The sequence below is a fragment of the Pelophylax lessonae genome (genome assembly GCF_965119305.1).
Source record: "Pelophylax lessonae genome assembly, chromosome: 7".
Classification (NCBI taxonomy): Eukaryota; Metazoa; Chordata; class Amphibia; order Anura; family Ranidae; genus Pelophylax; species Pelophylax lessonae.
In genome coordinates, this window is record NC_138774.1 from 171,526,791 (window position 1) to 171,539,438 (window position 12,648).

At 41.7% G+C, this 12,648-nt stretch overlaps 1 protein-coding gene across 2 annotated transcripts in view; it reads right to left on the reverse strand.

Annotated features, from left to right (window-relative positions):
- LOC309560700 (ligand of Numb protein X 2-like) overlaps positions 1-12,648 on the reverse strand; it is a 108,970-nt gene that overhangs the window by 75,481 nt on the left and 20,841 nt on the right. Inside the window, exon 1 of one of the 2 annotated variants that reach the window (XM_082264325.1) lies at positions 2,070-2,266. The exons of the other annotated variant lie outside the window; for it this stretch is intronic. The gene's annotated coding sequence lies outside the window, so the exon portion shown is untranslated. Of the gene's footprint in view, positions 1-2,069; positions 2,267-12,648 lie in introns of those variants that run through there. 2 annotated transcript variants of the gene reach the window in all.

Consider the following 12,648-nt stretch of genomic DNA (forward strand, 5'->3'; position numbering starts at 1 on the left):
TGTTTAACAGCAACATTATTCCTCCTCCAAGAGAAAGTCAAGTAGCCTGACCTACACTGACCCATGGGATCCAGAGTGGATCCCACTTAATGTTGAATTTCACCATCTGCTTTAAAAAATAAGCAAGAACATGAAAGTAGCATATTTCTTTCCCATGTGCAATGTATATTCAGTTCACGAGAAAATCCTGTTCAGCAGTAAAGCAATGCTTCCCAGCAAGTAAACCAAATAGAAATGATTTGCTAGGCACTATACACTACGTAATTTTATTTAATGTTGCAGGGCCAACTTTACCCATATTGTATACTGCAATTTTTAATGACTTCTGAAAATCACATGCGTTTCTTTTAGGTCTCAGTCTGGCCATACATTATGCAATTTTATTTCCTTCAATCTCTGATTAAAAGGAAAGAAAAAATAGTTTGATTCCCCCACCGACATATTCAGTGTTGTGTTGATGGGGGAATCCCCCCTACTGCACCATTGTATTGTGACCACCATCAGAATACAATGATTACTGCTGCTGCTAAGAGCCGGTTCACACTGAGGCGACACGACTTCGGGGGGGCGACCTGTGAAGTCGTGTGCACCACTGCGCACCGCGACTTCGGCACGACTTGCAGGGACTTCACATAATGGAAGTCTATGCAAGTCGCTCCGAGGTCGCCCCAATGAAAAAAAAAAAAAAACAAACAAACAAAATAAAAACAAAACAGCAGGCTGGTTGCACTGATGTCAATCGATAGACGGACTTCAGTACAACCTGTCTGCCCAAAGATGGACAATATTTGTTCGGCCCCTGTTAAACCTTCAAATTGAATTCAGTCTTTTGGCTTTTACAATCAGTATTGAGATATATATACCAGAAATCACAACCCTACCAAACTTGTACAGCCATTGCAAGGTCAAATGAAGTGGTAAAAGTGGTCAGAGCTGAAGACCACGCAAGTGCTGTAAAATCTTATCAGTGGCTACTATTAGGAGATAGTCAGTGACCAAGCTTATTTGTACCACCCAAAATGAAATATCAGTTCTGGGTAATAAAATACAGAAAATGGGAGAGAAAGAAAAAGACAATCGACATTGCTATGCACCACTGTCAGAATAGGCAGCTAAACTATTCTGAGTGGAAAGAGCGTAGCTGGTATAAATGGACAAAGGTCTGGGCAGGTCTGTTCAGAAAGTGAAGCGGGACAATGAGCATCACATACAACATTTTTTTTTTAGAGCCGGTTCACATTGCCGCGACTTGTCAGCCTGACAAGTCGCGCTCCCTCGCGGTCCATTGACCGCTACAGGACCTGTTCTAATAGGAGCGACACAAGTCGCTTCGACTTAGAAAAAGGGTCCTGTACTACTTCGGGGCAACCTCGGAGCGACTTGCATAGACTTCCATTACGTGAAGTCCCTGCAAGTCGCTCCGAAGTCGTGGTGCATGGTAATGCACAAGTCGCCCCCGAAGTTGTGCAGAGTGCTGTCGCCCCAGTGTGAACCGACTCTTATTGTTAATTAAGTATCTTTTAGAAATAGGATTTTCCAATTACAATATTTAAACATACAGTACAAACATCCAGTGTAGACATATGGTAAGTGTGTAAAGGAAGCTGCATGCAAATGATAAGACGCTTTTCAGCCAAATAGACACAAGAGAAACAAATTTCACCCCTACAGCATAAAAGACATTTGACCCAAACAAGAACTATGTTAATGGGTAGGGAATATAAACACCTGGAGTATCACATGCATTTCTTTGAAGGATTTGTCCATAATTCAAATGCATTGACTAGCAACAGAGCTGTAAAAAGAATATACAATAATAGCCCTGTTGTGATTCCATAGATGGAAACAAGAAGAGTAAGATTTACTAAAACTGGGGCACTCAGAATCTGGGGCAGCTGTACATGGTAGCCTATCAGCTTCTAACTTCAGCTAGTTCAATTAAGCTTTGATAATAAAAACTGGAAGCTGATTGGTTTCTATGCAGAGCTGCACCAGGTTTTGCATCAGTTTTAGAAAATCAACCCCCGAAGTGTCTTATCGATAAGATCAATAATGCAAATATCACATACCCCAAAGCTCTGCTCCTTAGTCCAATGTAATTGAGAAGAGGCAAATTTCAGGAATGTCATGCAGAAAGTGACTGTCCCAACACAGCTGTATGGCAATAGGCTACTCTTCCTTCTGCAGAGACGTTTATTAGATTGCCCAGCGAAAAGGTGAGCAAGCAGCTGAGAAAAAACTTGCTTGCCAAAACCCTCCACTCTTCTGCGACATGCCAGGAATTTCCATCTTATTAACGAGCACCTCGTGTAGGGAGGAGCTGTGCGGGGGGAGTAAGGAGCGAAAGAGGCCTAGTCATCTTCAGTTTCATGAGAAGGACGGAACTATTCATAACTAGCACCAAACTTCATCTCAGCTACAGCCAGGTATTTAAAAAAGATAGATAATGATTAAACAACTTGATCTGGCATTCAAAACAACATGACAATGGCATCAAGCACTAGCTAGAAGGTTGTACTTTTATAAAGTTCTGTCAGTTGCAGAATTCTAGGCTTGACATAAGGCTTTAGAAATACTTTAGGTTTGTCAGTATTGGCACCTCAACAATGCAATTTATCTTCCTCCACGTGGCTTAAAAGTAAAGTATAGTGTGTTTTTAGTGAATATAGATTTTACATTTATTATAGCAGTATTTAACCTAAAAAACTGGTGTAGAGGGGGCTGCTACAACCAATTTGTTCGGTCATGCCCAAATGTTTTCCCATTCTGACAGGTACATTTCAGACACATTCCAATTATCTTGGAGCTTGTCCATAAATTCCACCCCTACACATTCCTACTGGTCCATCATGATTGTCAGCTTTACCGGCCAACAGAAATGCACAAGAGGCTCAGACCAGCCAGGGTCTGAAGCTCTGCTTGTGAGAAAGGGAAAGGATTTAGCCATCTCCAGAAGATTGAGGAGGCTGCTGCCCCACTGACAAACACATTTATAAATGCTTAAGCCCCGTACACACGTACCGATCGTCGGCCAAAAAGCTTCGGCCGACGACCGATCTGCCGATTGTAGGCTTGTTAGTATGATGCCTCCAACAGCCGACAGCGCACATTCGGCCGAAAAGAATCTTTCATGCAAGCATTAAAATTTTTGTATGCAGACACCAGAGCGGCCGATTGTTCGCCAATCAGTGCAGATTTCGGCCGACAGACCGCAGATTTCCAAGACTGGGCATGCTCAGAAAAGGAAAAACACAGGGAAAGTTAACCATTACATGACATCACTTCTGCAGTCGGCTATAGTCGGCGGACAAAATTCTTGTGCAGTCTTTTGCACTTTTCAACAGACACCGACAGCCCTGGACAAAAGACGGCCGATCGTTCGCCGACGATCGGTACGTGTGTACGGGGCTTTACTCTTCCATATGCATTGATCATCCATAACATTCCCACCACTGACAGGTAAAGTGATTGATTATCTCATTACAATGGCATCTGAAAGTGGATAGTATATATTAGGTAGCGAGTGAACGAGTTGTCCCCGAGGTTGAGGTGTTGAAAGCAGAAATATGGGCAAGAGTAAGGATTTGTGGAACTTTGACAAGGGACAAATTGTAAAGGCTAGATGGCTAGGTCAACAACTGCAGCTCTTGTGGGATGTTCCAGTCTGCAGTAATCAGCACCTACCAAAAGTGATCCAAGGAAGGAATACCAATAAACCAGACAAGACTCATTGATGCATGTGGGGAGCGAAGGCTGGCCCATGTAGTCCAATCTACTCAAAGAGCTACTGTGGCTCAGTCAAAGACACATTAACCACCGGAGGATTTACCGTCTTACGTCTGGGCCACTTTTTGCGATTTGGCACTGTGCGACTTTAACTGACAATTGCGTGGTCATGCAACGCCGTACCCAAACGTCCTTTTTTTCCCCACAAACAGAGCTTTCTTTTGGTGGTATTTGATCACCTGTGCGATTTTTACTTTTTGCGCTATAAACAAAAAAAGAGCGACAATTTTGAAAAAACAACAATATTTTTCACATATTTTTATATGAAATTCCCCCCAAAAAAATTTAAAAAATCAACATTTTTTATCATTTTAGGCCAATTTGTTTTCTACTACATATTTTTGGTTACAAAAAAAAAAAAAAAAAAAAAAAAAAATCGCAATAAGCGTATTTTGATTGGTTTGCGCAAAAGTTATTGCGTTTACTAACTAAGGGAAAGATTTCTGTCTTTTTTGGTGTTTTTTTTTTTTTTTTTAACGAGTAATGGCGGCAATCTGCAATTTTTTTTGCGGGACTGCGACATTGCGGCGGACAGATCGGACCCTTGACTGACATTTTTGACACTTTTGGGGGTACCAGTGACATTACTACAGTAATCAGTGCTATAAATATGCACTGTTACTGTAAAAATGACACTGGCAGGGTAGGGGTTAATTTTACTGGAGAGGAAGGGGTTAATGTATGCCTGGTGCTTACTGACGTGTGTGGGGGGAGGGGACTGAGTGACACGGACAGATCGCAGGTTCAGCTATGCTGAACCCTGCAATCTGACCCTGCCTGTCACTTAGGAGATCCGCCCGCTTTGTTTACACAAGCGGGTGGATCTCCAGACTCGATTCCCCGAAGATCGGCCGCTCCTCCCCTGGCCCGACTCCCGCTGTGACTGAATACAGCGGGAGCGAACCTCCGAGAAGGGGGAGTGTCTGCCGACGTAGGTCTACCTACAAGAGCCACTTTGCCGCAGTAGAGCTCTAGTGAGCAGCGGTAAAGTGGTTAAAGAGTTCACTGTGTTGACTTGGCCTCCAAATTCTTCACATCTCAATCCAATCGAGCATATGTGGGGTGTGCTGGAAAAAAAAGTTCAGTCCAAGAAGGACCCTCCTCACAACTTACAGGACTTAAAGAATCTGCTACTTGACAGATTAGTGCCAGATACCACAGCATACATTCAGAGGTCTAGTGGAGTCCATGCCTCAACAGGTTATGGTGTGTGGTCATGTTTTAGCTGATCAGTGTATATTTGTTATAGTGTGTTATTTGAGATAACTACTAGTAGAATCCCAGTATTTGACACAGTCTCTGCGTTACAACTGTTAAGAGAGTGGGGTTTTGTTTTAGTTTTTTTAAGAATCCACCTACTCAAACTCATATAGTGAAAAGGATCAGTAAAAGCACAATCAGCATGCTGCATTACAAAGCCGAAACAGGTGGGGTGTACATAATAAGCAAATATGGTTACACACATATCTTTGTTACATTAGCTTTGATACAAATGTTCTACCTTTGGGCATTTTTCTAAAAAAACTTGACAGGTAGGGGTTTTAAAAGACCACGCGATACATGGATAAAAAGGATGAAATGAAGCAGGCAAACCACAGAATGTGCTGAGCGGTTTTGCCAGAGGCAAGAACTGTGCGTCTAGCATCTAAATCCAGACAATAGGGAATCCCCATTAAGATCATCACCTGGAGTTGTCTGCAGGATAGGAGAGAGAAGGGCGAGCACCCACTAGAACAGCGGTGTTGAGTCACAATTCTCAGTTAGAAAACATTCTGCTCTGTCTACCGACTTTCTATTTGCTCAGTGTGCAGTGCTGCTAATAAACAGAAAGCCTATTGTGCTATAACAAAGTGAGCTCTAATCTTCGAGTCCATGGGCAGAAATCAAAATTTTGACTTTAAAGGTTCACATTTCACAGATCATAGTATATCTTAAAGTATTGTCATTCAGCTAAGTGCCCTCAGGCCTAATGTGTGTCACAACATACCCCGACAACGAAATGTGCCATGGCAGATGTTGATTGCCCAAAAACATGATCGAAATGGTGAGAGTTTATGAACCCCCCAAACGCTTAAGTGAGCCTTCCCAGAAAACTTCCATTAACACAAAGATGAAGCACAGGTTTGTACGGATACAGACATTTAATGAAAACCAAAAGATTTATTATTTTTTGGACAGATTGGATTGCAAATTGGGTGTCAGTGGAACAAAGTGCCAGGTTAGAAAACTTTACCCCATCCCTTGTTTTCACCAGCTTCCAGATTGTTTGTACATGACTTTCCAATCCACTATCCTAAACAGGAACACTCTTGCAACTAGGGCACTTCTGATCAGGAAACAATTGAATTGTGCATGCGTGTCAGTCCAAATTTAAATGTCTGTGGTGTACATATCCTCTCTTAAAGGACAAGCGGCAGTTTTTCATTTGTTAACCTTGTCAACTCTCTCTGGCTATAATGAACGGACTAATGTACTACCACCTATGTATTGCCTTATTCCCAAGAGATTTCTTTGGTTCTACTTGCGGTCTTCTTCTCTTATCCTTGACTGGCCTGGTCAACTGCCAAACTTTGGGCAGTCGACCAGGCCTGTCATACTACATAAACTTAAATAACTATATACTACAAAAAAAACTTAAAATAAAGAATTAAAAAAAAAAAAAAAAAAAAAAACCAAACACAATCTATATATGTATGGCCAGCTCTCGATAAGGCCGGCAATCTATATATGTATGGCCAATCTATATATGCATCGCCACTTTTGTGGCTACAGCTCCACTTGCAAAGGGTACATGTAAAATTGTCAAGTATCATCTCATGTTATAATAACCATCAGTCTGCTGATAAATCTGTATATTTATAGATTAAACTAGCCATGTACAGTCTACCAATGGAATGCCTTAGACATACCACCTATAAAATGTTAATAGCTTTTCTGCACAAAGTTTACCTTTTAAGCAATGTCAATGTTTGACAAGGCAGACAATGCGTAAATATTACACGCTCTAGAGGTTAATCAGTGTACGCACTTACTGTGCTGGGTAAAGACGTATAACCAAATCAAATTTTTAATAATATTAAAATTAAAAAAAAAAAAAAAAAAGCATTAGGCAGAATACCTCCATATTTTCTGAGATGGGAAAGAGGGGCATGGGAAGGTATTGCATATGAAATATTGTGAAGCTCTCCACTTATTCAAAAATAATTGCACTTACTGTCAATCAAAAACATAAAAAACAAATCACAAATATATTGTGCCAACAAGTACCAAAATGTAAACTTTGAATTATTTTTCTCACACAATATGCAAATATACAATCCACAAAATACAATATACAAAACGTGTCATTTACCACAAGATACGTTCATTGGTCCAATAAACAGTCCCCAGTCAATGGCAAGTAAATCACACCACACTTCGGTAAATTAGCCAGCTTAAGGCCTGGTCCACATATTGGCGTCCCAGATCTCGAATCATGACAAATCGCGGGACCCCGTGCCATTTCAATCACTTCCAATGGCACCCAAAAACGGTGCGATTTTGCCACAATTGTCTTCAATTTAGTGACAGGCCTCCCGCGATTCTATTTGCGGGATTTTACTGCGATTCGGAGGACCGTTGTGGTGCCCTTGGAAGCAGCGGGAATCACACAGGCGTCCCACGATTTGCTGTGATTCGGGATCGCAGGCAGAATCGCCGCCCGGGATGCCAATATGTGAACAGAGCCTTACCATAAACAGAGTGAACCAGCAATCCTGTGATTACACATACACCACCCAAGTGCACCAGTGGATGTGTCCTCACTTCTAACCTATCACTGTAACGGAGGTCTGATTTTATTTAAGCTCCACACCTCTGAAGAAGTCATCACGCTCTGACGAAACGTGCGTCAGGTGGAACGCACGCCGCCTACCCGGAAGTTAGCTGGAACGCAGCTCGGTAGCTACCGCTCTCCACGCTACAGACTTCATGCTAGCGGGCACGATTTATATTTTAAACTCACTTTGCGTGTATATTTTACTTCTGAACTCCAATAAAACCCTTGTTAAACGGTACTACACCATCTGGAGCAAATTATTTTAGCTCTCCCTAACCGGACCTGGAGGATATCGCTTGCCCAGGAAGGGACCTCGGTCGGTGGGGGATAAGCCCAGCAGGTACCGGATCTGAGGCCAGGAGGGCCACTAAGCACGATTGGTCTTTTTACCGTAAGGTAACTTAGACCCATTACTTCTGGTAAGCTTACATCTTATTTATCTTAAAAGTCACTTCACTCAACTGGTTAACGGACCATTGGAAGATCCAGCACTGAGCACTCTGCACTTTGTTTTGCACTGAAGTGCAGTCTACTTACACCAAGTCACATATGAACTTTTATTGGACTACTTTTTGGCATTAATATGCACTTTTATGACACCTATTTGATTTAATATTGTATGTTATTTATTGGGTATACTATTTATGAATTTATTAATTTTTAATGTAATTTTTAGTGATATTTTAGTCTATATGAATATTTATCGTTCATTTAATATCCTCATTTCCTACTAGCAAGCGCTATTGAATCCCAATTCTCTTTGGGATTTATTTATTCATCTCAATCCACACATACTATAGCTGCTGCTCCCCCTTAGAGTTTAACCCCATCCCACCCTTTAGCTGCTCCTAGGCGCGAAGAATACACTCCACAGAGTGTATATATTATATACGTCCCATGATTTGCTGTGATTCGGAATCGCAGGCAGAATCGCCGTCCAGGATGCCAATATGTGAACAGAGCCTTAGCATAAACAGAGTGAACCAGCAATCCTGTGATTACACATACACCACACAAGTGCACCAGTGGATGTGTCCTCACTTCTAACCCATCACTGTAACGGAGGTCTGATTTCATTTAAGCTCCACAGGTTCCTATTCACAGTATACAGTGGGTAAAATAGTTTTGAATAAGTCAGCATTTTTCTAGGTAAATATATTTCTAAATGTGCTATTTCACCACGTCGGTAACAACCCATTGTAAGCCACACATAAAAAGAAACCAAAACAAATAAGTTCAGAAATTCAGTTATGTGAAATAAAATTTAATGACACAGGGGAAAAGTACTGAACACAGTAACTGAAATGTATCTAATACTTCATTACAAAATCCCTTGTTGGTAATGACAGATTCAAGGACGCCTCCTGTATGGAGAAATTAGTCACATGCATTGCTCAGGCATGATTTTGGCCCATTATTCCACACAGTCCTCAGATCTTGGAAGGTTCTGTGGGCCTCTTCTATGATCTGTAGTTCTTTGTATATATTTTTTTATTGGATTTCAGTCAGGTAATTGGCTGGGCCATTCTGGCAGCTTTATTTTCTCTTTTTTAAACTAATTGAGAGTTTCCTTGGTTTTGTGTTTGGGAACATTATCTTGCCGAAATGTCTACCTTCATTTCATCTTCATTATCCTGGTAGATGGCAGCAGATTTATGAAGAATGTCTTCGTACATTGTTTCATTCATCCTTCCTTTATTGATACAAAGTTTTACCATATGCTGAAAAACAGCCCCACGCCATGATGTTCCCACCTCCAAACTTCACTATTGGTGTTTTTGGGGTGATGTGCAATGCCAATTGACCTCCAAACATGGTGTGTATTATGGCATCTAATGAGTTCAAATTTGGTCTCATCTTATTAGACAATATACTCCCAGTATTTCACAGGCTTGTCTAAATGTTGTGCAGCAAACTTTAAAAGAGCTTCAACAAGCTTTTTCTTCCACAATGGAGTCTTGTGTGGTGAGCGTGCATTCAGGCCACGGCGGTTGAGTGCATTACTTTTTGTTTTGTTTGAAACAATTGTACCTGCTAATTCCAGGTCTTTCTGAAGCTCTTTACAAGTGGCCCTTGGCTCTTGGACATCTTTTCTGATAATTCTTTACCTCCTCTATCAGAAATCTTATGAGGGGCACCTGGTCGTGGCTGGTTTATGGTGAAATTATGTTCTTTCTCCTTCCGGATTATGGCCCCAAAAGTGCTCACTGGAACATTCAGAAGCTTAGAAATCCTTCTGTAACCAATGCCAACAAGGTTGAGGTCTTGAGAGAACTCTTTGCTTTTACCCATCATGAGAGGTTACTTGTGTGATACCTTGGTAAAGAGACACCTTTTTTAGGCCATCATTTGAGACTGAACCAGTTGATATGAATTTGCACTGACAAGGGGTAGGATTGCTTTCTAATAACTCAAATTTCAGCTGGTGTCTTGGCTTTCCATGCCTTTTTGACCTCCCCCTCCCACGTGTTCAATACTTTTTCCCTATCTCACTCCATTTTATTACACAACTTCATTTCTGAACTTATTTGTTTTTTTTTTTTTTTTTTATGTATGGGTTGCATAGGTTGTTACTGATATGTGGTGAAAATTTCATGTCATGTTATACGCACCTTTAGGAAATATATTTACCTAGAAAAATGGTGATGTGTTGAATACTTCTTTTACCAGCTGTAACATCCTATGCAGGGACTAAGGAGAACAAAACTTCATAGTGCAAACCGCTAAGAATTTATTAAAATCATATTCAAATACCCCTCACATTTACAAGTGTAAGCATAACAGAGGTACAGTAGTGACCCATACACCCAAACCCAAAATCGGACGACAGACCGTTCCGTTTTTCTTTGCATGCTTAGTCGCATATTGAAAATGGAGAGGTTACTAAAGTTATGAAAATTCTCGTACGACAAAATAAAAAAAAAACGGTAGTAATATAATATGTTGTATTGTATTTGAATTGTATTTTCTGACGACAACTGTACCGAATGAAAATTGTACGATCTAGTATCGTACAAGAAAAATGTTTGTGCTTGTCCAATCAGATAATATCGGAGAACTGTCATAATCAGCTCTTGAAAGCTCAGTACTAACAATCCGATTAGCGTACCAACGCTTCAAAAGCTGTATTTTTCAACCGGTTTTCGGATCGTGTGTACGGGCAATAATAGAGGTGAAGAATTAGAAAACTCTAGTTGTATGCTACTGCTGTCCAGGGTGCCAAAAGATATTTTCATAAGTATTACTTTGAACTTTTTATTTAGCGTTGCCATTTTTATTATGTACGAAGAGATTTTTCCCTCACTTTCTGTCCTGCTGAAAATGTTTCACAACAGGAAGGGAGGGAAATCTGTAACAATACAGACAGAAACAGGGGCGTAACTACAGGGGTTGCAGGGGTTGCAATCGCTACCGGGCCCCCTGCTCCAGGGGGCCCGGTAGCAAACCAGTGGGTGAACTTCCAGGATCGCAAAGGTCACACTTGCGACCGGACCCTGGCATTGCACCACTGTGGGGAGGCCCCAAGATTGCAGGAAGGGGGCCCACAAGATTGCAGGAAGGGGGCCCACTGCAGAACCTGTGAAAGGACCATAATAAAAGGCCATGCAACGAGTGTAAAGAGCCCCAGGATTAGTGGGAAGAGCCCTGGGCTTGAAGGTAAGGGCCCCGGCCAGGGGTCTGGGGGGCCCTTCATGGTTTCTTGCATCAGGGCCCTGAAGGTTCTAGTTACGCCTCTGGACAGAAATAAACATCCGTCAGGGGTCCCAGCATTGCCCTGCTTGGAGAGGTCCCTTCACTTCCTGTCTAGTAAAAGGTTGTCAGCGGTACAGGAAGTGTGGGAAATCAATCTCATTGTCAAACATATGCAATCTGAATCCAGGGTGCTGGTAGACATTGGATGAGGCTCTCTCAATCCTGAATACTCTGTCTATGAACTACTCCCAAATACTGCTTGGAGAGACACCATGGATGGAAAAGTGATTGGACAGCATTGAAAACTATTTCTGGTGCATTATTGCTTTCACCTTAATCAACTGACACCCGAGGTGTCTGCGGTGTGTCCCCCAATTGTCATGTTTAGGGATCTGGCCACAGACACAGATGCCCTGAGTGGTTGGATTGATTGCACGTCCGATCACTCTTTTTATTCATTTAGACAAGTTGTAACAGCACAACACATTTCACAGAATAGGCACAATTGCCACACAAAATTAACCTCATAGATTAAATTGGAAAATAACTATGATCGAGACCCTAGAACTCAGATTGTGTGAAAAAAACAATTGAGCACCTACATACACAAGTATACACGCAAAACTGCAAGGATATCATAAGATTCTGTTCATAATCTGTGTATGTTGCATAATCTGTGTGTGTTGCAAAAGGTAACGGTTACTCCTTAAAAAAACCTTGTTAATTGAAAGGTGGTGCTGCTGTTCCACTTATAAAGGGCTCCTTGTATTATAAATGCTGACACCAACAAATCACCAGCAAGGATTGCAGCCACAGGAAATTCAAACTCACAAGAACCTAAAGCCCACAGTTTGAAGAGCAAAGTAAACCAGGCGGGAGGATAAACTCCACAGCACAAAGCCTCCTATTCACTGCTCTGCTACGTGTATGTAATGACCTGTTCCAGAACACTTCTAGGAAAAGTCTCAGTCTGCAAAAATCCAACAGCTCAGACTTTTCTAGTGCCGTCCTTATCAGCAACATAAACCTGACTTTTCCCCACATTCCTCCTAACTCCTAAAGTCAAAACGACAATACATAATACGGAAAGTATTCAAGGGCAGACAAAGAACAGAAAATGACAATAATTGCTTTCTTTGCTCGCCTAAAGAGCCTTCATTACATGCGATCGGAGGTGCGGATGCAAATTCAGCCATACACTTTGTATGGCTGAATTCGCACTGTATCCGCACCAAGCACGCACAGGACCCTTTTTTCCAGTCGCATCAGGATCGGATCGCGCAGTGGTTCACACTTGTGCGATCCAATCCTGTGCGAACTGTCAGATCGCACTGCGATATGCGATCAAACTG